Source organism: Bos mutus, chromosome 9, assembly GCF_027580195.1.
Source record: "Bos mutus isolate GX-2022 chromosome 9, NWIPB_WYAK_1.1, whole genome shotgun sequence".
Lineage (NCBI taxonomy): Eukaryota > Metazoa > Chordata > Mammalia > Artiodactyla > Bovidae > Bos > Bos mutus.
The window spans coordinates 77,221,594-77,249,292 of record NC_091625.1 but is presented as its reverse complement, the minus strand read 5'-3'; positions in this window follow the sequence as shown (position 1 = coordinate 77,249,292).

Genomic DNA, 27,699 nt, shown 5'->3' with positions numbered 1-27,699 from the left:
CCACAGCTGCTAGACTAGAGAAACTATGTTTCTTTCTTTGAGCCTGACTCCTCTCTCGCAATTATCTCATAACTAATCAAAGCTTCTGTGAAAATGTTAGTAGCCAAAGAGCCACTTTGATTGCTGTCACTCCATTGGTATGCCATTTACAGGCCTGTTTATTGCCACTAATAACTTTTTTTTTTTAATTTTAAAATTTGTTCTCTTGAAATTTGCTCTAACAGCAATAAAATGTAGTCGAAAATATTAACATATTATGTACATAAAGTCCATTTTCTTAAGCATTTTCTCAAGTGTTATTTCACAACATCTAATAAAAAATGTACTCAGGGAAAGGGAAGGAATGTAGTTGTTGATCTTGATAACAGTTGTATCTGAGTTTGGTGGAACCTCTTATTATTTGAGGAAACACTGCTTGGAAGAGCTATTATCAGATTGTGTGTGTGTGACATTGATATTTGTGATAGGTAAACAGCCATGCTTAAATTAGATTGTGATCCATACACCAGATGTTTGACCAACACATTTTACCAGATTTTGCTAATAGTGGACTGGCCAAACAGATTATTCAAGTTTTTGCACCATCTTACAGAAAACCGGAAGGAACTTTTTACCCAAACCGATATAATCATGCTTCAGACATAAATATTGCTCTTCAGATGCATGCAGTTCAATAAGGACTTTAAAGAATAGTGTTCCTTGTTATTAGGTCCTAGGCCTTTGTCTGAGTAGGCTAACACCAAACAATGCTGCATAATAACGACTAAAAAATCTTGACATTTTAGTGGCTTACAAAAATAAGCAATTTTTTTTCTTGCTCATGTATGTGTAAATCAGGCTTAGCTGATGTAGGTCAGGCTCAGTGGGGCTTGGCCTTAAACTTTGGGTAGAGTGCCGATCTATTAATCCCTCCATGAACCAGTTGCTATTTAAGGCATATTCTTTTCAAAGCCAAAGGAAAGAGCACAAAAGGGAAAGTCATACCACACAATTCAAGCACCTGTTACTGTCACACTCACTGACATCTCATTAGCCAGTATGAATCATATGGCCAAGCCTAGCATCAATGGGACACGGAGGTATACTTTTCCCATAGGAAAAAGCAAGAAAGAACACTTGCTGGACACAAAACCAATCTTTCAAAACCCTTGTCTCCTTTCATATAATTCTTTCTTGCTCTAGGAGAGCTCATCAAACCCAGAAATTTCCTTCTTATTTGTGTACAGATAATTTACCAACTTACATATCGAGCTCAGAACTCTCATCTTAGTTCTAGAGTTTCATGGCTAAAGAACTACTTGGTATTTGTACTTGGATATTACAAACATGAGTTCAGTTCAGTTCAGTTGCTCAGTCATGTCCAACTCTTTGTGACCCCATGGACTGCAGCACGCCAGACTTCCATGTCCATTACCAACTCCCAGAGCTTGCTCAAGCTCATGTCTATTGAGTTGGTGATGCTACCCAACCACCCATGCTATCCTCTGTCATCCCCACCTCCTCCTGCCTTCAAACTTTCCCACAGTCAGGGTCTTTTCCAGTGAGTCAGTTCTTTGCATCAGGTGGCCGAAGTGTTAACACTAATGGAAGACGGCAGAGTAGAAGGACATGCGCTCATCTTCTCCTGCAAGAACTCCAAAATTACAACTCACCGCTGAACAACTATAGACAGGAAAATGTGAGATCCCACCAAAAAAAGATACCCCACATCCGAGGACAAAGGAGAAGCCCCAGCAAGACAGTAGGAGGGGCGAAATCGCATTTAGAATCAAACCCCATATCCGCCAGAGACACTCAGAAGGCTCCAACAAAAACTTATGCACACCAGGACCCAGAGACCCCACAGAGACTGAGCCAGACCTGCCTTTGAGTGTTTGAGTATCTCCTGCAGAGGCATGGGTCACCAGTGGCTTGCCACAGGGGCAGGGGCTCTGGGTGCAGCAGACCTGGGTCACACAGTGTGTGGCATAAGCCTTTTTGGAGGAGTTCACCATTAAACCCACCATAGAGCCACTGAGCAGATGTCTCACAAACTGCAGAACAATTATACCAAATAAATCCCAAACATAATACCTCTTAAATAAAACTCATGATCAGCGCTGCTACCTTTGATAGACCAAAACTGATAAATCTCCTTGCATTCTCTGTATAACTGAACGCCGAAGTGGTGGTGGTGGTTTAGTTGCTAAGTCGTGTCTGATTCATACAACCCCATGGACTATAACTCTCCAGGCTCGTCCGCAAACCAGGAATCTAGGATCTATAGTATCCCCTCTCCTTCAACTGCCAAGTCCAATGGATCTCATTTTACCTTCTAAATGTATCTTGGCCCTTTCATTCCTCTTCATCTTCACCAGCACTATATTCCACCATATCAGTGAGTCATACCTAGATCCCTCTAATATCTATTAACTGATACTAGCCCTATGTAACTGTTTTCCATTCAGAGTAATATTTTTGAAAAGCAAATCTGATCGTGTCATCATTCTTGTTTTACACCCTTCAGTGGTTTGATGATCTTCAAATGTACCCTAAATCCTTTGGCACTGCTTCTTTCAAAAGGTGGAGTATTGGGTCACTAGTAGCACCTGAAAACAAAAAAAGAAAGTGGAGACCAATTCCCCTCCCTTTGAATATTTGTAGGAATTGGTGACTTTCTTCCATTAAACGCAATGTGACGCAAGTACTATGTGACTTCAGAGGCTAGGTCTTAAAAAGGATAACTAGATATCTATCTATCTACCTGCCTATCTTCTCACACGCTCTAGGGGGAAGACAGCTGCCATGACATGCTGATACTCAAAAGAGGTTGATGTGAATAGGAATTGAGACACATCACCAACAACCAGGACCACTTTGCCAGCTATGCACGTGAACCACTCTGGAAGCAAACCCTCAGCTCAAGCTAGGACTCTGGGTAACAACAGAGCTTTGGCTGACGTCTTGACTGCATCCTCATGACAGAACTCCACCCAAAACTGCCCAGCTAAGCTCTCCTGGTTTTCTGATGCACTGACACTGTGAGATAATGCAGAGGTTATTGTTTTTTAGGCCACTAAGTTTGAGGCAAATTGTTCACAATTTGATAATGTTCCATTGCTCTTAGGACAAAGAATAAAATGCTTACATGCTTATAATAACAGATTCCCAGCTCTCCTGACCCACCTATAACATTCCACACTGCTCTTTGCCTCCTGGACATTCAGGCTTTCCTTTAGTTCTTTGAACACACCATGCTATTTTATACCACAGGGCTTTTGTTCATAATTGTCTTTCTAGTGAAAGTATTTCTTTCTATATTCACTGAGTTATGTCCTATATTTCCACTAAGTCCCAGAAACGTTATCATTTTCACAGGTGTATTTTTCCAGAGATCCTTGACCTGGTCAAATTCCCCTGTTATAACTTCTCTCTATATCATATATCTCCCTCACCTCATATACATATTTATCATGTGATAATTTGATTCACATCTCTCATATACCAGACTTTATGAGAGTTCAGTTTGCTTACCAGTATAGCCCTAGTACCTATTATGTGACTGGCATAGAGTTGATGATCAAGAAGAATTAGCTGAATGAATAGATGACTGAACCTAGGAACAACAATAATACAAGGCAAAAATTGGCAGGTTCAGAGTGACCATAGCTAGAAGACTGCATGAATGTGTTAATTGTAGATTGCCAAATTTACCTTTTATCTCTGCCTTTCCACATATCCTTCACAAGTCACCTTCCCCTTTCTCCCTGCTTCACTTTCAATTCAGTTCAGTCGTTCAGTCGTGTCCGACTCTTTGCGACCCCATGAACTGCAGCATGCCAGGCCTCCCTGTCCATCACCAACTCCCGGAGTTCACTCAAACTCACGTCCAGCGAGTCAGTGATGCCATCCAGCCATCTCATCCTCTGTCGTCCCCTTCTCCTCCTGCCCTCAATCCCTCCTAGCATCAGGGTCTTTTCCAATGAGTCAACTCTTCGCGTGAGGTGGCCAAAAGACTGGAGTTTCAGCTTTAGCATCATTCCTTCCAAAGAAATCCCAGGGCTGATCTCCTTCAGAATGGACTGGTTGGATCTCCTTGCAGTCCAAGGGACTCTCAAGAGTCTTCTCCAACACCACAGTTCAAAAGCATCAATTCTTCGGCACTCAGCTTTCTTCACAGTCCAACTCTCACATCCATACATGACCACAGGAAAAACCATAGCTTTGACTAGATGGACCTTTGTTGGCAAAGTAATATCTCTGCTTTTCAGTATGCTATCTAGGTGGTCATAACTTTTCTTCCAAGGAGTAAGCGTCTTTTAATTTCATGGCTGCAGTCACCATCTGCAGTGATTTTGGAGCCCAGAAAAACAGTTTCCACTGTTTCCCCATCTATTTCCCATGAAGTTATGGAACCAGATGCCATGATCTTAGTTTTCTGAATGTTGAGCTTTAAGCCAACTTTTTGACTCTCTTCTTTCACTTTCATCAAGAGGATTTTTAGTTCCTCTTCACTTTCTGCCATAAGGGTGGTGTCATCTGCATATCTGAGGTTATTGATATTTCTCCCGGCAATCTTGATTCCAGCTTGTGTTTCTTCCAGCCCAGTGTTTCTCATGATGTACTCTGCATATAAGTTAAATAAGCAGAGTGACAGTATACAGCCTTTACATACTCCTTTTCCTATTTGGAACCAGTCTGTTGTTCCATGTCCAGTTCTAACTGTTGCTTCCTGACCTGCATACAGATTTCTCAAGAGGCAGATCAGCTGGTCTGGTATTCCCATCTCTTTCAGAATTTTCCACAACTTATTGTGATCCACACAGTCAAAGGCTTTGGCATAGTCAATAAAGCAGAAATAGATGTTTTTCTGGAACTCTCTTGCTTTTTCCATGATCCAGCGGATGTTGGCAACTTGATCTCTGGTTCCTCTGCATTTTCTAAAACCAGCTTGAACATCTGGAAGTTCACGGTTCACGTACTGCTGAAGCCTGGCTTGGAGAATTTTGAGCATTACTTTACTAGCGTGTGAAATGAGTGCAGTTGTGTGGCAGTTTGAGTATTCTTTGACATTGCCTTTGTTAGGGATTAGAATGAAAACTGACCTTTTCCAGTCCTGTGGCCACTGCTGAGTTTTCCAAAGTTGCTGGCATATTGAGTGCAGCACTTTCACAGCATCATCTTTCAGGATTTGAAAGAGCTCAACTGGAATTCCATAACCTCCACTAGCTTTGTTCATAGTGATGCTTTCTAAGGCCCATTTGACTTCATATTCCAGGATGTCTGGCTCTAGGTGAGTGATCACACCATCATGATTATCTGGGTCGTGAAGATCTTTTTTGTACAGTTCTTCTGTGTATTCTTGCCACTTCTTCTTAATATCTTCTGCTTCTGTTAGGTCCATACCATTTCTGTCCTTTATCGAGCCCATCTTCGCATGAAGTGTTCCCTTGGTATCTCTAATTTGCTTCACTTTACAAGTTTCCAAAACCCTTATCTCAGTTGTCCCTGTTTGTCTGTATTAGCAATCAACAAAGAGTCAAATAAAATAATTCACACCAAGATGCTTATGGTCAGCAGTAAATCCTATGGTGCACAAAGGCACTGAAGGGAGATATAGGTAGAAGAAATGAGCTGGTAAGGGGGGAAGTCCCAAGACAGAAGAAAGGCCAGATAAGAGCCCAGAATAAATGTAGGGCTGGAGGAGAAGAGAGGATAGAAGAGAGTGTGATGAGGCTGATTCAGATCAATGCTCGGCAGGTCTCCTAATCCAAAGGGATCTGAGCTAAGAAATAAAAAAGGGATATAGCTTTCAAACTGCAGGGTAGAAACAGAAGTACCCATGGCAGAGCTAACTTCCATGTGGGGGTATCCGTCTGAGGGGAAAAGTCAAGGAACAGGGAGACAGTGTATAGCCTCCAGTGCCCAGATGTCTTCACTGGGCTCCACTGAGGCAATAATGGATGGTAAGCATTCACTATCCATTGGCGGACTAGTTCTCATAGGTATATGCACTTAACCAGGAAGATTCCGTTTGTGAGTTGCTTTCTTAACTTGAAATATATATATATATATAAGTTAGTGAATAGATATCGATTATGGATTTCCCCATATAAATTAGCCAAGGAGGATTATTAATATGCATTCTTAGTGCCTGAAAAAGATCAGTAGACTTGTCCTCTCAGTTGATTGTCATCAAGTGGGTTGTGAAAAGATCAAAATGAACAATTCTAAATCATTAGTTGGTTTTGCAACAGTGTGTTCTGTTCTGTGTACAGACACACCCTTTTAACCTATGACACAGAGGGAATATTGCCTTGTCCAGTATGTGCTTGCCTGCTCAGTAGCTCAGTCGTGTCTGACCCTTTGCGACCCCAAGGATTGTAGCCTACCAGACTCCTCTCTCCGTGGGGTCTTCCAGGGAAGAATACTGGAGTGGGTTGCCATTTCCTTCTCCAGTATACCCTCTACCTTTTATGCCACCTAGGCTTACAGATTTCAGAATAAGCAATATACCACGTCAACCACCACCGCCCCCAGCCTAAGGGGTAAATTACTCAGATTTACCCTTTTGACATGTTCTCTTGGAACTCAAAGGCCTTCAGAAGACTTGCCCTAGGACCATCAGGTTTGCCTTCTGAATTCCCCTTTGGGGTTTTGCTAAAGCATTGTGTGGCAGAAAGGGCACTTCCCTAGCCACAAATAAATGTTGACCCCAGCCATACTTTCTCATTCTTAATTGTTGAGAAAGTAGGAAGGTCTGTTCTGCTGGTCACAGTTTATGTAACAGATGACACAGAGTTATCAAAAATGAAATTATAAAATCAAATTTATTTTCTATAATTTGTTCCTGAAGTGATGCATTAAAAAACAACAACAACAACAACTAACCTTGGAAGAACATAAACTCTTTGAGAATGTTTTTGTCAAGCGTTTGGAATAAGTCATTGTCAAACTGCAGTGAAACCACCCAAGAGTCACAATTTATTTGAAACTGATCATGTATAAGTTGTAACTAAGTATAAGAGTTTTCAAAATATTTACTTTTAAGTAAATTAGATTCTGATTTAGATTATCCATGCAATAAGGTCATTCTTACTGATTTACTTTTCTTCTCTGGTGGCTCAGATGGTAAAGTGTCTGCTACAATGTGGGAGACCCGGGTTCGATCCCTGGGTCGGGAAGATCCCCGGGGAAGGAAATGGCAACCCACTCCAGTATTCTTGCCTGAAAAATCCCATGGACGGAGGATCCTGGTAGGCTACAGTTCATGGAGGTCACGAAGAGTCGGACACGACTGAGTGACTTCACTTTCATGTTTCTTTGAAAGGGGAGAAAAACATGTGGATATAGCTAGTGGAGACAACCCACCAATCAACAATTGCCAAATTTCCTCCTTCTTTTCCTTCACCCTCCCTAGGAAAGCTCCCTCTTCTAAGAAATCTGGGTTGGAATACTTTATATGTATATCCCTATGATGGCATGTCCCCTGTGGTCATGTCATCAGTGGTGAGAAAAAATAAGGTGATTTCAGATGTTAGGTCTTCCATGAATAGTAATGGATATCCAAAAAGAATGGTCTGTCTTCAGTTTAGCTCACTGAGTTGCCTGAATTCATATAGCATTATAAGATTTGCTTTCTGTCTGCTCTGCCTTTCCATTACACTGGTTATTTTATTTGACTATAACAAATTTACTTATTCATGTGTGTCTCCTCACTAGGACTAACCAGCCTTGAGGATATGGATGTGTCTTTTCATCCTTGTATCCAGGGCCCAGCACAGTGCCTGGCACATAATAAGAATTCAATAACACTTGCTGCATAAGCGAATGGACAGACAGATGGACGGCTTGATGGATGCTATGTAGAATAAATAGAGAGGACAATGTCCACCAAAACCACAAATGCTACCTTCTTTTATTGAACTCTGAAAGTTCTGACAATGTTTGGAGAACCAAGGTTATGTTTTGACAAAACTAATTTAGTGTTTTGCGAAGCATAATTTCGGAGGCCAAAAGACTATGTTTGACAGTGTCTCTTTAAGCAAAATTGCATTTTGTTTAGACCAAGGCACCATGATTGACAAGTTATATTTTTTCTTTGTTGGAATGTCTTTGCAGAAATATATAACTGCACCAGCTATAGATTCTTTCTGGTTTCTGCTGCTTTATAACCTCTGACAGGAAGGTTTATAACCTTGCTTTATAACCTTGCTTCCAGGAGTGCCATGTATTAGTGGATTTCTCAGAATTCTTAAAATGCCATAAGAAGGCAATAGCATCCTAAAGGCAACTGAATTCTGCTAAATTGATTTTTGTAAAGTGTGAGGGTTTTTTAATGTATTTCTTTAAGGGACAAGATTGGCAGCAAAGCTATCGGGACCTGGATGTGCTCAGATGACAGGGCAGGGGATGTGCTTCTTCAAGGAAGGACTGAATTCATAAGGTATTTTATTAAACTCATTGCAAGTAAACCTATGACTTTGCATATTTGTCTGTGAGCTGATTCATTTGTTCCAATATATGTTTCAGACTTTCTGAGAAGAATAGTTCCAAGAATACCCAGGAGAATTCAAAGTGCAAATAATCCCAGACTGCGCTATCTCCTTTGAAACTAAAAGATTTAGATCCTAAATGGCAAATTAAACAAATCACATTTGATGATTTAATGTAAGCTTCCACAAATTGATTAGTTTGTGGCAAGTTCTGACTTGAGACATTAAAAAAAAAAAAGAAAATCTACCCTGACTTTGAAGAAGATGGTGTAAGTAAACGGAAGGCAGAATTTAGCTCAGTGTTTGGCTTTGGTTTCTTTTTCCTGTGCTATCTTTATAAAGGCTGTAAGTAGCAGCTTAGAAATGCTGGAGAGATTTTTTTTTCTTTCTTTCTTTCGTTTTTTTTTTTTTTAAAGAGGATTTGGCCAGAGACTTTGTTATTTGCATAGAGTAGGATCTTGACATATCCTATGCTTTATCTTGTCCACATTGTAAAACCTGACTATGGACTTTAAAATTTAAAACAAATCAGCAATTACCAAACACTGCATTGAAAATGTATTCATTCCAAACTGAATTATCACTGGTGACGTTCTCCTCTCTCAACTTTAAAAAGCTGAAAAATGGTAATACAAACCACATGGTTGGTTCGTTTCACCCCCACTCTTGGCAGGGCCAGTGGCGCCTGGCAACCTCGCTGTCAGCTGGGCCTGTGATACTGACAGCAGTATTGCCCTGAAGTTAAGTCCAACACTTTCTTTCTGAGAACCCATCAGTAGATGCTTTTCCTCTTATCGGTCTTCTCAGTAATGTTCGAAAAGGGCTTTTGTGGATGAGGAGAACCTGTCCTTACAGAGAGACTGGCTGAAATAGTAAAAAAAAAAAAAAAAAAAGAAAGAAAAAAAGAAAAAATAAAGTATTCTAGCGACTTTGGGAAAAGAAAAAACAAGCCCACAAGGACAGCCTCTGTGTTGCTTTGGATTTTGGTGGCTACTTGGATCCAGCCTGACTACTTGCTGGGCTCCTATTTCTTCCTTAGGCTTTGAGTCTCCCTCCTTAAGGAAACTCAAAAAAAGCAAGGATCCAGTGGTTGGAATTAAGAAATTGAGATCTGAAGACTTAGAATACAAATGTGGTCATCTTGGATTTGGCTCTGGAAACAATGGAACTATTTAATTCCAACATATTTAGGGGGGAAATATGTATTTGGAACAAAACTGATGATGCCAACATCCCTTCAGGTAAGCCTGATTATAACTGAGATGACACAAACTTGCTATGATAGTTAAGCATGTGAAAAGTGAAACTTCCAGAAGACATCACCAGAGCAGTCACCACAATAGAGATGGTGTCTAAGGCAACGTGAAAGCCAATGGGAAATTGGATTCACTGGCAGAATTTTACTTTACTTTATAGCCAAATTGCATAAACAAAGACAGAATTCAACTCTTCCTACTCCTTTTAATTAGACAAAAATGATAACATATAAAGGGACTTGTAGAGTTCCTGCATATTGCTGGCACTTAATAAATGTGAGTTTGTTCCTCTCCATTCAAGCAAATTTCCTTTGAGATCTCTGGATCCAGGGCCCCTTACATGCATATGATGCTCACTGGGCTTCCACAGGACTTCTTTCTTTGAGTGCCTTCCCTGAAACATACAATGACTACAAGAAAGAGGAATAATCTGAAACTGCGTTGATGAATCCAGCCCAGTTCCAGTTTGAGTAAACCCTCTTAAAGTAAGTTCTTTCTGTGCCCTTAATCTCGGATATTCAAATCCAAGACCTCAGATAGACACTCTTCTCAAGCTGAGAATACTGTTCCCGGGAAAGGTAAGTAAATGATTCAAAGCCTTATAACCAGAGGCCAGCCTGACTCTTATCTTATGACTCAAAGAGCAAGGGTAATTTTTGTTAGCTCACTTTCTATGGTGGTTAGACATACTTGGTGAACAGACGAAATTATACATGTATCTGGAACTAACAAGATGCACACATAGAAAGAAGGTTGCACCGTAATTAAAACCACATATATATTTTAGATTTCTGTTATAGTGGGTAGAAAAAAATGGGGCTTTCTTTAATGTTCCTATTCCAGCCTTTCCTATTATAGGCCCAGGACCTGAAATACTTAGAAATCCAGCAACTGAGCAAACTTGCACCCTGGAGAACACACATGCTCTGTTTTTCTCCACTGCCCATATCCTTTCAGCTTGCTGGTAGGGAGAGTAAATCTCAACATTTACTGCAATCACTCTTCGTGTGTAAGCATACAGATTTAACTTTCAAGGCAACCATTTGCCATTCAAATAATAATTGAAGTGCTTATTATTTGCATATGTTCTAGAATTTCCCAAGTGTTTTGCACTTGTTATCTTGTTGAATTGTCACTTCTGTGAAGCCAGCATAGATAGATGTTATCGCCCTTATTCTAGTGATAAGAGGACTGATTGAGAGGTTGATAAAAGGGCTCAGGGAAATATATTTGAAGTAGACTGTCACCAGGTGGAAGGCAAGATGATGTTTTTTAACTGAGATTTCTATGATGGACACAAATGGGCCAAATTCAAGGAAACTTTATATATCTATATAGTAAAGTGCATTTTGAACAACTTTTAAATAGCATAAAGTTAAATTTTTCATAAGAAATCTATATCTATTTATCACCATTTAATCTAAACTTAGTCTTCCCCCCAGACTTGATTAGGCTGGTTTTTAAATCCATGCTGTATCCACTGCCTTAAAGTCAGAATCCACCTAGGTCTAACCCCAGGTGCACCTCTCTCTCTATCTGTATGTGGTCTCTTTTCCCTTCTTAGCTTTCTAGAAACAATTAGATACACAGCTTTCATTTCCTTTCTGGCCTGTGCCCTAGCTGCAGGGCTCTGCTCTGTCTAGAACTGTCTGTCCCCACATGAATGAAACAGAGTTGATTGCTGACATTTACAGCATCCCTCTATTTCTGCAGACTAACCCTGCCCCTCCAACTATTTCCAGTTCAAGAAAGCTTTCTCCTGGCATTGTTCTTTTCAGAGTATAGGAGGAAGCTTTCCCTCTTTTTCTTAATTCTGTCTTTGATTAGCAGCTGCAAGCCAGGTATCTTAACTGCAAAACATCTCTGAAATCTGTTGCTACCAGTAACACAACATACAACTTTCAAACAACTCTGTCTGATACAAACTGTTCTAGCCAGAGAGTTCCTCTGAACTTATTTCTAAAATGGGTGATCTTCTTCCAGAACATAACATTTTATGCTAGATTTTTTTTCAACAGTGATTTAAAACATTGCATGACCCATTTATCCTTAAAAGCTCAACTTCTTTCCTGTTATGCAGCTCGGTTAAGTAATAATTTCTAGCGCAATGATAGTGTAAGGGTCTCCTATGACTTCCAAAAAGCTCAAAAGCACTTGTGTATTTGGTATTAGAAATCTTCACAGGGTCTCTTCTAAGGGGAAGGTAGTAGGTAGGGGCACAGAAGAGCCAGTGAATGGTCAGACATCTTTTTTAGTGGATTTGAGCTTTATTAAGACTTTTTAACTTCTTTCCCTAGAAGATTGCATGAATGCCATCTACTCCACATTTCTCCTACTTAAAATGGCAATAATCTGGAACTCAGTTGCTTCTTTTTTTAGTTCTACAATATGTAAGTCATTCATTATTTTTCCAGGCTCTACCAATCTGCCTTCCTGATGTCTTACTAGACATTCTCTGTACCCCTAGACATGTACTATCCAATACAGTGGCTGTTGTTGTTTAGTCACTAAGTCACGTTCAATTCTTTTGCAACCCCATGGACTGTAGCCTGCCAGGCTCCTCTGTCCATGGGATTTCCCAGGCAAGAACACTGGAGTGGGTAGCCATATCCTTCTTCATGGGATCTTCCTGACTAAGGGAGTGAACCCACGTCTCCTGCATTGGCAGGTGGGTTCTTTACCAGTGAGCCACCAGGGAAATCCAAAACAGTAGTGACACATGAAACTACAATTTCAAATAATTAAAATGAAATCAACCTAAAAATTGAGATCTTCAGTTACACTGGCCACATTTTAAGTGCTCACTAGCCACACGTGGCTGGTTGCTGCTACATTGGACAGTGTAGAATATTTCCACTATCATAGAAAGTTCTACTGGACAGCACTGCTATAGATTGTATGACCCATAAGAACAGGGACTGTATCTGTCTTCCATGTGGTGGCATAGGGCCTTGAGTGTTTAGCATATAATACTTACTGAGTAATCCACCCAAGAAGATCCCTCTCTATTCCCAATATAGGAAGACAGAGAATGGGATTTTTTTTAAAAATCCCTCATTGGGAAAAAAAAATGTGTGAACCTAGCTAAAATGACAAGTGATAAATGTGAAATATGGACAAGAAGAATAGCCATAAGGCAAGCATGAGCATTTGCATATTTGGTAACTGCAAAAGGTCCACCATGATTTAATATCCATTCAGCACTTGGATTTAATTTTTTTTTCAAATCTGGCCACTTTATCAAAACTAGCATTTAAATCATTGATCTAACCAGCTCCTAGCCAAAATTGTAACAAAACAGCCTATCACTGGGGCTAAAGAGTTCTCTAACCAACTGTTCATTAATTCAATATGCAAAGATAAAAAACAAGTGGGGCAGATATCACAAGGTACCTACCACACAAAGACTTCTTTATAGTCAGGCAGTCTCTAATGAGAAAATGCATTTGACTTCAGGAGTTTACTTATAAGTTGTTGGTTAAAATAATCTTTTCCCATAGAAACAGCATCCCATGATGCTAGGCTCTGAGAGTAGCTTTCCCAAACCAATGTCATCCATCCCATAGACCCTTGGAACTGTGTGTGCCTCTGTTTCTGAGCAGAAGTACATGCAAAGTTCTAATCTGGAGTATTCCTGCCTGCCTTAACTACATGGGGGTTTTGCAGCTTTAAGCCAAGAAGGCAAAAGGCCCGAGGGGCCTTAAACAGTTAAGATGGGGAGAAACAGAGACCCAGATGAAGAGGTGGCAGGAGCTCTAGAGTAAGGAGCCGGTGAGAGGGCAGGTGAGAAGCAGAAATGGGGCATCTGGAAGACGCTAAGGAAAAGGTACAGTGCGGAAAACAGTAAGAATGAGAGGAGACGTGCCCTCCCCCTTTAATACCACCTATCAAGCAGCTGGCAAATGACCCCCTTTCTCACCACCAACAAGCACTGTGATAAAACTTGGTTCTTTCAAAGGTAAAGACTCCTACTCAAGACTCATCTGGCCCCTCTCCTGTCTCAGCTGTCACCAGGCAGCCCCAGCCCCACTGGCCTTCTATCAATCCCACGCCCCATCCCACCTCGGATTTTCAAGCATGTTGTAAGTTTCTTCACTTCCTTCTGGGGCAAATTAACACTGATTCAAGCTTCACATATCGGCTTTTATCCTTTCCTCAAGAAAATCCTCCTTGAACCCCTGGATGAGGTTCAATTTCTCCTGTTTCCTGTACTCTTGGCATCATGTACTTTCCCTCATTGCATTTTTCAGAGCTGTTATTTTACATCTATTCATGTAATTGTTTGATTACAGGCTATTTTTCCCTCTTGAGTCTAGACTGGGAGCTCCTGAAGGGCTATTTCCAGGACCTATTTCTTTATCCATCATGTCCTTAATGCCTTCTCTAGTGCAAGGCACATAGTAGATATTCACTAAATATGTATCAAGTGAATGCATGAATAAATGAATGCACTGCAGTCAGGAGGGCTCATTCTCAGGCTTTAGATGAGGGATGTCAGGGTGAGCCCTCCCTGATGATGGAGGAGAGAGCAAAGAGGGGTAGTTTATCTGGACACCCAGCTGCTCATAAATAAGGGGTGACCACAAGTGAGGAATGGTCCATCTTTATTTGAAAGTTTAAATGTTTATGCAGTTCGGTATGCTTTTCCATTCTTTCTCTCAAGTCATCCTCCTTTCCTTTCATATGTGATTTATTCTAAGAGGCTTGGACTGGATTGGAGTGTAATTGAGAAGACAGGAGGTTCTGTCCTCCAACAGAACACACACTTCCTCTCCTTAAAAGAGAAAATACTGTAGAAAGCTCAACTGTTCACAGAACACTCAATTTAGAACTGTCAGGAAAAAAACAGAATCAAATCAGAAAGTGGCTTCTTTGCCTTACTTTCACAGTTACAATTGAATCACAGCAGATCAGGAAAATAAATGTGCCTAATTGTATAGCTTGTGGGACCTTGAGGGTTTTCATGACAGGGAGCACTTGTCTTCCTAAATGGGATTCACTCTAATGGGGTTAACTGCTAAGAACACACTGGTACTGACACACGGTGCTTCTGACCCTAAGGGGTTAAAATGGAATACGGCAACTTTTTTTATTCTGTTGTGTCCTGCTAAAGTCAAAACGAATTGCTTGTAAAGGCCGAAAATGTCATCATTTTGCACTTGCCCTGACCTCAGCATCTAAAAATACAAAATGCTGAAATTTCTAGAGCAGGTGACTTGGGGAAGAAAAAAAAAAAACCTTAAAGAGAGCTAATTGTTTAAGGTCTAAATGGAGTCCATAGAAGAAGACAAAAGAAAGAGATGTCTCTCCAAGTGACCCAGCCTGCATCAAACTAGACACACTATTCATTTGAAAGACTGTTTGCCTCTGCATTTTTCCTCTAAGTTTAAAGAGAAACATCTTGTGTTTAGCATAATGGATAATAGTATCATCTTGGCTACCTTCTGTCTACATGTGTATGTGCTCAGTCGCTTTGGTCATGTCCAACTTTTGTGACCCCATGGACCACAGCCCGCCAAGTTCCTCTGTCCGTGGAATTTTCCAGGTAAGAATACTAGAGTGGGTTGTCATGCCCTCCTCCAGGGGATCTTGCCAACCAGGGATCGAACTCACATCTCCTATGTCTCCTGCATCATAGGCAGATTCTTTACCACTCGGCCACTGGAGAAGAAGCCCTGATCCCCATTCTGAGCACATGGAGGGATTTATATTACTCATCAACCTTTGCTAGAAGTCTAAGATAGCCTTTAAGTCTTGGAGAAAATATCAGCTTTTGTTTGGAGAGATTTCCCACCACATGTCAAAGCCAGAGAGGGTGGGTGTGGACTTAGAAAAGGCTGCACCTGTTCGTGTATAAACTATTGCTGTTACCTTGGACTTATTACCCTTCACAGTTTAACTTTTCTTTTCCTCTTTGTTATGTACTACTTTTTAGTTTAAACACACATTTCAAAACACTTCCTTTGGGTTCCAGTGTGAAGGAAATTGATCACTCTTCAACTGTATGTTTTTAATTGACTTCCTTCTTCCTGGCTAGGAAATTAATTCAGTCCTCTCTTATTTGATCTGTTAAGCAGGGTATGTGACACCTTTCCAGACAAGATTTCATGAAGTCCTAAATGCTGCAGACTTCACCTGATAGAGGCTCCATATTTCCACTAACTTTTAAAGACATAACAATCAAATTTACAATTGAGCTCTAGGTCCAAAATGTATTGACATTGGTGTCCATAATATATTGAAACATCTGGTTACTGTCCCAGTTCTCCCTGACAGTTGTAGGGCACTCTTTAAAAATCAATCAACTTCTCCATGTGCAGCGTTGCCAGAAGTGGGTATCCATTGCCTGAACTCTGAAAGTATTTATTTATTTTCAGCCTCATACCAGTTGTTTATATTCCCATTAAAATGGAAATCTACTATTCGAGCTGAGAAGGATCACTGATGTCTGAGAACAATTCTGCCCGAGTATTTCACAGTCAGTTGCAAGAGATGCTTGTTATTCAAGCTGGTCATTTGCCAAACTGCCACCTGGGCAACCATGTCAGTGACCAAACAGATGATAATGTTCTCACAGTCCTATAGAGAACACACCCAGCACTCAGATTGCCACACTGCAATTCCTTGACTTCAAGTGCTTTATGGATTTTCCTACTGTTCATGTGGTTATAGTCCCCTGTGAGGTAAACAAAGTCTAGAATCCCAGCTCACAGCCTACCAAGTTAGAGTTTACTCCTCAGTAGGAATCCCTCTTTTAAATCCCAGAACTTAGTATAGTTAAGACCTTCGGGGAGCTACACCACCTACAACACCCTATTTTCCTAAGAAGGAAACTTCCTAGGTTTTCTTTGGATATGGTCTTCACCAGGGCAAAATTTTGTGACTGCCCTCTTCAATTCCTCCATAACATTGTCTCAGCAGAAATACACTTGGAGACATCTCACACACACACACACACACACACACACACACCGTGTTTGCACATCTGCTCTGATCTCCCCTGAAGGTAGAATTTTTCATGGAAACAAAATTTTTCCTAGTAATCAATTTCCTGGAATGAATTCAATTAATTAGCATCCTCTTCCTGAAATGCTGTTTCCTTTTTTCATTTTCTTTTCCTTGCCAACATTCTATCCTATGATCCATTTTTAAGACATATAGACTTTTTTTTGCTTTTCTACCTTCTTTTACTATAATTTCATTCTTGTTTCCATCTTCCATATCATGTATTCAGTTTGTTTTTTAAATAGATTTTTTAGTATTTGGGGAATAAAGGGTCAGTTGGGGAACAGAAATAGGCTTTCCACTTGCCATGTTTGTGAAAAGAAAAGATGAAGCCAAATGAAAATGGAAAGATCTGTTACCGTAGTTCACCGATGATTTTCCCCTGACCAAGTGTAATACTTCAAACTTCCTCCTTCCCTGACACACTGCAGGTGCCACAGTTTAGATTTAACAATGAAAACCCATTTCTTTTCTAGTTCCGCAGCAAAGACATCACAAAAGATAGAGTTATCATGAGCTAATTACAGTCCTTGAAAATTACCTTTGTGCTTTGCAAATATGCATTTTTTTCTTTGCTGGTGATGAAGAAGTTGGCAGTTTAAATAAAAAATACTATTTAAAGTAACAGAGTACAGTTATATAACCTTTTCACATAAATCACACAATAACTCTTTGTGCTTTGTAAAAAAAAAAAAAAGAACTGCAGTGCTTGTTAAGAAGATTTATTTATATAATAATCTATGCAAAGGACTCTTTTTTTTCCTTTTTTGAAAGTGTGATGTTCTTTTTTTTAACCCCTGGAAGTTGCAGACTAGAGGGCAAGAATATCCTCCAATCACCAATTTTAGTTGCACACACTCCAGCTACTAAAGACTCCAATTCAAGGAGTGTTTTGGCATTACCACACATGTCTTTATTTCCAGCCACACAGAAAACTTAAAGGATAGTCTGTGCCTGCTAAATAAATAGAAATGTAGATTCAAAATCCAATCTAATATGAGGGTTCCTTTGCATCCACAAATCACACTAAGACCTAGATCATTTTTCTCAGTTTTTCAGGAATACTATTTCTTCATGTATGCTTGATGACTGAGGGGGTGGTGAGCTCCAGGGGGCCATTGAAGCTAGAGAGTTTCTCCACTGAATTCCCACGGAAGTCTTCCATCAGGTCTTTGTCCCCTCATTTAACTTCCTTTCCATGCTCCTTTGTTCCCCTTAACCTTATTCCCTGGTTTAAACCTAGAAGCAATAGTCTTTCATCATTAAAATATTGTCCTTACCATTTAAAAATACCCTCCATATAAAGTCTTGGCTTCAAATTAGATCTTATCACTGACCTGTCCACTCCGAAGAGTCAAGGCCATGCATAAGTGGCTAAATGCTAAGCTTGGCTCATACTGATCCACTTAATCCTCAGTCCAGAGGATTGTTCAGGAAGAGTGATCCTTTTATGGAGATAAACTCAGTCAAGGCATTTTATTGGTCAAATATATCCATTCTAACTCTTGATAAACAGTGCGGGTTCTGAAGACAGGGAAACCCACAAGGACTTTCTTGTGTGTCCTTATCTTTCACTGAGATGCTGACCTAACTTTTAAAAGCTATCTCCATGGAAAATTCTGGGCTCCACTCCAAAACCAACCAGTAGGAGGTGGCTCTCTTAATCAGTGGCTGTGTTCCGTCTTTATATAAACAGGTTAAGCCAGCTGCCAGAGCCTCAGCAACCAACTCCAGCTCACATTACCCTGAGCTGGAAAGATGGGCCTGAACCAAAGCTACTTTGGGGAAGCAGAACACTCTCGCCTCTCCCAGGTTATAGCAAAGAACCTGGTGACCATATAGGGTACCAGAGCCATCAGCAGTCTTATTTTTGTTCCCTGAGATTGTTGGGGTGGGACTTGATTGACTGAAGAGGCATCCTCCCACCAGCTAATCCACAAAGGGCTCTCATTGCCCAGGATGAAACTCAGAATGTCAGTCTGTAGAATCAACAGGCATGACTCATACTGAAAAGACACCACTGACAAAATCTGTTACTTTCTCCAGCATCCACTTCTGTACTTTGAGCCTGAGGATGTTCCTCAAAATGATGTTACCCCAAAGTAGCAACAAGCCACGTGAAATAAAACCTAAATAACCAGAATAACAAAACAGGCTTCTGAGTTATCCTTACAGATGTTAGCCAAAAATAATCACATCCATGTGCCTATAAAATCTGAAACTTGATCATGGTTTAGTCATTACATCAGAAGCACGAAAAGAAATAATGCAAACAAACAGAAACCTTCCCACACAGTGTGTTCTTATATTAGTGAAGAGTTCTGCTTACATTAATCATCATAATGGTAATAATTAGGATTTCTGAACCTCACTCTTGAAAGAAATGCTTTCCCAGAGAAAGCATTTTAACATCCGATCACATTGATTCAGAAGCACTGAATTAAGGCCACTGGTTTATAGGTCAAGACATATTTGAGTGGCTAAGAATAACTTTCTCTTTCACTACCAGAGTTGAAAGCAGCATGTGTTAGGCCCTTATGCTGATCTGACTTTCAAATGCGCACAACAGCTACTATGATTCCAGGAGGATTCCTCAGTTTTTTCATTTTGACAGTCTAACACTATACTCATGGGAGTTGAGCTTTTCAGGTGTTAAAGAGGATTTGTTATAAGAAAATGATTATAATAGGATTGAATGTAATTGAAAGTTAAGGTACAGTAGCCATACAGCGTATCAGAGAGAGTGTCAAAACTTGCAGTGAGGGTGGAGTGCCTTTTGCTAAGTAAACAACAAAAGTGGAGAGAGAAAAAAAAATTCTGTGTAGGACAGGATCTACAAGATGGGCCGACCTGATCAGCCTGCCCCACCACAGACAGACCAGACCCACAGGTGCTACAGAGCTTCCCTGGCAAGAGGGGCCGGGAAGAGCTGCAACCTCCCCACCTCACGAGGATGTTTTGAAAACAAGTTATATAATAACCTGAATTCTTGTCTTGAATTTGACAGACAATAACCACAGGCTCTCCAGGCTCCCGGAGGGAAAGGCCCACCCCTGAGTCACTGCCCTGGTCTCTCTAGTGCCGGGAACCAGTGTCACTCTGCATCTGTCCAAGCCTTTGCTAGGGTTTAATGATAGATATGGGTGGGCATGAGTACTCACCAGGCGAGAACAGGCCAGCTCCCAAGCACTTCATCCCTTTTCTTGATAATGTCATTGTCTCTCTAAGAATGATAGGTTTATCAAACGGGAGAACCCTTTTCCATGGGGATAGGACCATGAACGATGCAGGTGACATAACTATTTCAGGCATCGTAAAATAATGAGAAGCCCTTGAGTGGCAGCCAGTGAAAGTGGGAGGGTGACAATGAACGTCTGTCCTCCTGTCTATCGTCACAGGGCCTTTTTCTCCCCCTTAACTTGCTTTCTGCCATTACAGTATGTCATGAGGCCATCTTGATCATAACTATAATTAGTAGCTACATTTTGGTTACTACCGATGACTCTGTAGATGGGCAAAAGCAGGAACTGAAGCGTAAGACCATATTCCTCTTAGAGAAGGAGCTGGAGAACATTCTTTCCAATCACTGCTGCTAGTTCTTTACTGCTGTGGCCTCTGGAGAAGAGAGACATTAGTGCAGGCAGGACCAGGAACTCACTATGGTTGTTGCTATTAGCATTAATATTATACATGCATATATTGTACCTCTCAAGCACGGAAGTGATTTATGGAGGAAACATGATGATAAATGACATGTAAGGACTTGAGAGTCAGGTTTTTGAGGAGCTTTTTCTCCACACCAAGTGTATTTCTACTTGTATTCCCAATAACTGCTAGAAATTTAAGTATTACTACACTGTTTTTTAAATAAGATGGTTGTTTTCTTCTAATTTTTGCTCCCTCCAAGTCATGAATGGGCATTTCAGAAGATTCTTATCACACAAGAAATTGGTTCTCCTCTTTCCGCCTAGGTCCTTTATCCTTTTAAATTTGGGGGGCACCAACCTATACCATCCTTTCCCTTCTGTGGGGTTTCACTTCTATTTCTATGCTCGCCAATTCTCTAGACACACCAATATAAAGGACAATAGCAAAAAATAATCTAAAATGTGAATAAATACAAACTCGTCAGCCAGCACTGGACAGCCTATCAATTTTTTTCAAGTTTATAGTTAGCATTTTGAAAATGCTTTCATACTTATATCTGCATATATGTTTCCAGTGACTTGGGAATTAATAATATTTTGCTCTAAGTTATGATGTCATGCTAAGAAGATTGTGTTCAAGGGACCCATAAAGCCACTCTATTTAGAACTCTTACCACCCATACCAATGACAGAAAACCATATTATAGCAGAATTGTTGTCTCTACAAAGCAGGTAATCAACTAATTACATGTTTTGATTAAAATATCCCTCTCTTTTAGAATTTTAATTTATCCTGCTGGGTTATAGTGAAGTGTGCAGTGACAATCTCACAAAAGTACTAAATGTGAGGGTACATTACTGATGAAACCAATTTGTATGACCAGACATAGAAATACAGATTTCTGTATTGACTTTCCTATTGTTTGTCACAGCTCTTCCAATTTGTCACAGCTCTTCCAACACTTCTTTCATTTCAAACCTGCTTCCCAATGAGCCACTTACGATTATTCCATATTAAACACAAACTTGACTTCCATTTCAGAATCCTAAATAAAAAAGTTCTGGTATAAGCCACATGTTTCGCTGATCACAATTCAGCTAGTGTTCTTTCATGCTCCATGAACTTTAACCTCAGTTAATCTTGCTCTGTTCCTTGTGCACACTCTCATTGCTAAGAATCCTCACCACTTTAACCTCAGTCAATCTTGCTCTGTTCCTTGTGCACACTCTCATTGCTAAGAATCCTCACCACTTTAGCCTCAGTCAGTCTTGCTCTGTTCCTTGTGCACACGCTCATTGCTAAGAATCCTCACCACTTTAGCCTCAGTCAATCTTGCTCTGTTCCTTGTGCACACTCTCATTGCTAAGAATCCTCACCACTTTAGCCTCAGTCAGTCTTGCTCTGTTCCTTGTGCACACGCTCATTGCTAAGAATCCTCACCACTTTAGCCTCAGTCAATCTTGCTCTGTTCCTTGTGCACACTCTCATTGCTAAGAATCCTCACCACTTTAGCCTCAGTCAGTCTTGCTCTGTTCCTTGTGCACACTCTCATTGCTAAGAATCCTCACCACTTTAGCCTCAGTCAGTCTTGCTCTGTTCCTTGTGCACACTCTCATTGCTAAGAATCCTCACCACTTTAGCCTCAGTCAGTCTTGCTCTGTTCCTTGTGCACACGCTCATTGCTAAGAATCCTCACCACTTTAGCCTCAGTCAGTCTTGCTCTGTTCCTTGTGCACACTCTCATTGCTAAGAATCCTCACCACTTTACCCTCAGTCAGTCTTGCTCTGTTCCTTGTGCACACTCTCATTGCTAAGAATCCTCACCACTTTAGCCTCAGTCAGTCTTGCTCTGTTCCTTGTGCACACGCTCATTGCTAAGAATCCTCACCACTTTAGCCTCAGTCAGTCTTGCTCTGTTCCTTGTGCACACACTCTCATTGCTAAGAATCCTCACCACTTTAGCCTCAGTCAGTCTTGCTCTGTTCCTTGTGCACACTCTCATTGCTAAGAACTCACCACTTTAGCCTCAGTCAGTCTTGCTCTGTTCCTTGTGCACACTCTCATTGCTAAGAATCCTCACCACTTTAGCCTCAGTCAGTCTTGCTCTGTTCCTTGTGCACACTCTCATTGCTAAGAATCCTCACCACTTTAGCCTCAGTCAGTCTTGCTCTGTTCCTTGTGCACACGCTCTTGAATCCTCACCACTTTGCCTCAGTCAGTCTTGCTCTGTTCCTTGTGCACACTCTCATTGCTAAGAATCCTCACCACTTTAGCCTCAGTCAGTCTTGCTCTGTTCCTTGTGCACACGCTCATTGCTAAGAATCCTCACCACTTTAGCCTCAGTCAGTCTTGCTCTGTTCCTTGTGCACACTCTCATTGCTAAGAATCCTCACCACTTTAGCCTCAGTCAGTCTTGCTCTGTTCCTTGTGCACACTCTCATTGCTAAGAATCCTCACCACTTTACCCTCAGTCAGTCTTGCTCTGTTCCTTGTGCACACTCTCATCGCTAAGAATCCTCACCACTTTAGCCTCAGTCAGTCTTGCTCTGTTCCTTGTGCACACGCTCATTGCTAAGAATCCTCACCACTTTACCCTCAGTCAGTCTTGCTCTGTTCCTTGTGCACACTCTCATTGCTAAGAATCCTCACCACTTTACCCTCAGTCAGTCTTGCTCTGTTCCTTGTGCACACGCTCATTGCTAAGAATCCTCACCACTTTACCCTCAGTCAGTCTTGCTCTGTTCCTTGTGCACACTCTCATTGCTAAGAATCCTCACCACTTTAGCCTCAGTCAGTCTTGCTCTGTTCCTTGTGCACACGCTCATTGCTAAGAATCCTCACCTGCCAGTTCTTCCACTGGTGGGGCAATCCACCAATCAGCAACTGCCAGATATCCTCTTTCACTTCCTTCACCCCCTCAAGGAAAGCTCTCTCTTCTGAGAAATATGCACAGTCAAATCCAAAATCAACTGGAGTTTGTTCATTGCTGTGCATCTTAGAAAGATCAATATCTGGAATTATAATATGCCTTTTAATCTCCAAATTTTAAAATGAACATAATAATGATGCATTTGTGAAGATCTAGTATCATCATAATTTCACAAATATTCAAGATATTCTTCTTTGGGTCCAGGTAGAAATGCTATCCTCCACCCACGGTGAACTTAGGCAAAACCATGTGATCTGTTAGCCAATGAAATGATTAAATTACAAAATCTAGTTTGTGATCATGATGAGCAGATCTCCATCCCATCCCGTACAACTTGCACTGACTTACAGAACAAGTAACTCTTTGGGGTTGTTTGTTGTTACAGCATAATCTGTATGATCCTGACTAATAATTTGCAGATGACAATCTGTCCTTCACTTAGTATCACCACAGAGCTCATTTTCATAATAACATTGCTGCTATATTCCAAAGTTTTCAAGAATATTTTACCACTTATTTTCAAGTACTTTTTTAGGTTACCATTTTCAAGTTTCAGATAGAAAACCTAAAACACAAAACAGAAAAGTGATTCCATCACCATTTTCCTGCCAATCATTTTTAAAGGCAGAATTAGAATAGATCTTATGTCTGCCTAGTGCCCTTTCCTTTGACCCAGAAATTACAAAGAAATCCAGGTTACAACCCAGTTAGAGGGATAGTCAGAGAGGCGTAGACTACTCAAACTGGAAGAGCTTCAGAGCTCACCTGATTCAGGCACCTTATTTTAAGAGGAAGATTCTAAGGTCAATGAGTCTAAATGAGTGTCTTAACTAAGACCACACACCATCTACTTAGAGACAGATATAAAAACTCAGGTCCCTATGTCAGTGCTTTTCTTTGATTAAAATATAAACCCCCAATAAAAGGAAACTTCTCAAGGATTCTGAGAACATGTAGGCATATTCTTACATCTATTGCTAGATATCAGATTAAGAAACTTAATCTATAAATTTAGGATGTATCTTTCAGATTTGAGTTATTGTTGTAAAAATGTTTGGCCCAGAAAAATGGACAGCCACATGCAGAAAAATGAAATTATACCCTTATCTTACATCACTTTAAAAAATTAACTCAAGGTGGATTAAAGATCTAAATGTAAGACCTAAAACCATAAAATATCTGGAAGAAAACGTAGCGGGGGAAATCTCTTTGACAAAGATCTTGGCAATATTTGTTTTTTGGTTTTTTTTTTAAATATGATACTAAAAGCACAGGCAACAAAGGCAAAAATAAATAAATGAGACTCCATAAAACTGAAAAGCTTTTGCAAAGCAAAAGAAATACCCAACAAAATGAAAAAGGCAACCTACAGAATGGGAGAAAATATTTACAAACCATATATCTGGGGTTAGCAATCCAAAATTTATAAAGGGGTTAACATTCAAAATATATAAAGCTCAACAGCAAATAAAGCACAAACAATCTTAGTTTAAAATGGACAGAGGACTTGAATAGACATTTTTCAGAACAAGACATACAGATGGCCAACCAATACATGAAAAGACACTCAATGTCACTGATCATCAGGGAAATGCAAATCAAAACCACAATGAATTATCACTTCACACCTGTTAGAATGACTGCTATCACAATGACAATAGTTAACAAGTGTTGGCAAGATGGGGACGAAAGGGAACTCCTGTGCACTGTTGGTTAGAACTGGGACAGCTACTGTGTAAAACAGCGTGGAGGTTCCTTTAAAAATTACAAATAGAACTGTCATATGATGCAGCAACTCCTCTTCCAGGCATTTATGCAAAGAAAACAAAGACATGAATTCAAAAGACACATGCATCTCCATGTTCATTGAAACATTAGGTAAATGACAATTAAAATTAATTCTTGAAACAAAGGGGCTTCCCTGGTAACTCAGATGGTACAGAATCTGCCTGCAATGCAGGAAACCTGAGTTTAATTTCTGGGTTGAGAAGATCCCTTGGAGAAGGAAATGGCTCCCCACTCCAGTAGTCTTGCCTGGAGAATTCCGTGGACAGAGGAGCCTGGCAGGTTACAGTTTATGGGGTCGCAAAGAGTTGGACACAATAGAGAGACTAACACACACATTGAAACAAAAGCAAAAAACAAAACCGGAGTTCTTCTGGAACTTTCAATCTCTGAAAATCCTTGGATTCTAGTTGAGAAATATTGCACTAATAATCTCTCAGCAATGTGACATTGGATTCCCTCACCTTTGTATCTTTAGCACCTAGCCCAGCACTTGGGACAGAGTAGGTGTTAATATGTATTCGTGGAACAAATGTTTCTCCTTGTACTGTCCAGTTCAATTCTCTTTACAGTACATCATGCTGAAGTTAGTGACAAATTGATGCTGTCTCTATTAACAAATCACCTCAATGACAAAGGTGATGAGCTGGCCCTGTACCAATCTAATTGATTTCTTTGTAGACACTCTTATGAGACACTGAGGAAAAAAATAGCAAAGAAAGGCTCCAGTATACGTTTATAACAAGTTAGAGGAAAAGCTCATTATCTTCAATGAGTAGAAACATCACCTCCATGAGTAGAAACATACACATACTCCAATCCGGAACCTGCCATCTCCACTAACTCTGGAGGTTACGTCATTATCCAAAAGGCATGTGCTTATCCCCCATGACAATTAGTCACCATCCAAGATGAAATTCCCTGTCTTGAGATGAGGACATTTACGCTATGTGCCAGAGGCTGTAGCTAGACTGATTCCACCAATGGGTTTCGACCCCAGAGAAAGAAACAAAAGTTTACAAAGCTAGAAGTCAGTAAGTTGCCCAGACTTTTTATCTAGAAGATAGTAAAGGAGGAGCAAAGAAAATGATAGAATTATCCCTAAAACACTTTATGCAAAGCAGCCTCATTTAATGCCCAGCCTCTGATGCACCTCTTGAGGGAACCATGACATGACCACCATCCCTACCAGGAGGAGACTTGGTTCCTAAGATCAATCACTAGCACTTCATTGGCACTTCATTCTTATTCCTGCCATGTCAATAGTGAAAGGACAACATATTAATAGAAAAGAATGACTATCTCTAATTGCAAAGCATCAGGAAGCCAGAAACTTGCTCTTCTGGCTCTCATTATATAATTCTTGAGCCAGGGAAGGTAAACTCAGTTGTTAGCCTAATGAGAATGTAGACTTGTGCTGTCCTCACAATATTTAAATGCTGCTTTCTGGTTTCTGTGGTAAAGTACCTTGAAGTCCTATTTTCAAGTGTAAGTGGGAGGGAGTGGTATTGGCACCAAAAAAAGAAGAAGAAGAAGAAGAGAGAGAGAGGTTATCCATCTTCTGATCCACCTTGATCAGGTAGAAGGAAATCTTTGGGGCTTACTCTAAAACTATCCTTTGGAGACTTGGTTTCCAAAATTCATATAGTTCACCCTACACCAGTCCTCGGGAGAACTTCCAGTACTGAAAAATAGACAACTTGAATTAGAAAGAGGGTGACGTGAGCAGTACTTTTAACGTCCTTCCTTCTCCTTGGGCTACCTTTATGTTTCCCAGCACGGAGCTGAGAAGAGATTGGGGTGGAGCCAGGTGGTGGAACTCTCTGGACGTTTCAAGTAATTTACGTACATCAGCAAGAGAAATTGATATTAAAAATAGAAGTTTTCCACACTGAAAACTTAGATTTAAAAAAGTAACCTGTGTTAAAAAAAAAAAAAACAAGTTATTATTTCCCCTTCTATTATAAAAGAAAAAATGAAATACAAACATAGACTGCAAACCATTCTTGCAGACCTGGTATTTCCACTTATTCTACTGTTTGATCTCCACTGCAGTAAGGAAGCACTTCACAGGTGCACTCTCTTCTCCAACAATCTTATTTTCCTAGCACTTCCTTCTAATGGATTTCCGCCCAACAAATTTATCAAGACATTTTAACACAGGCTGCCTTTCATGTGGTGAGGAGGAGAGATCCTTAAGGAAAGGAGAATGGCCAGGAAGCAAATAGATTTATGCTGGAAGGAAGCAAAAGGCAAAGGACAGGAAGAAATTCAGGAGACCTGGATCTGGAGCAGCCCATCAGCAGCCAACCACAGAGGTCATGGCTCAGTGAGCATGGAGGTCAATAACAACCACCGCCATGGCAACAAGGCTTGTCCTTCCCACTGTCAACCTTCCTTAAACTCATTATGGCATTTCATCTTCAAGATAACCTAGGAATAGGTACCATTATTATACATATTTCATACATCAGGAAACTGAAGCCTAGAAATATTTCCTTCTTACTTGTACTCAAATAGCCAATAAATAGAAAGGAGGGACTTAAAACAGTCTGTACATTATTTGTATGCTTGGTTGATAACCTTAGTATAACAAAAAATT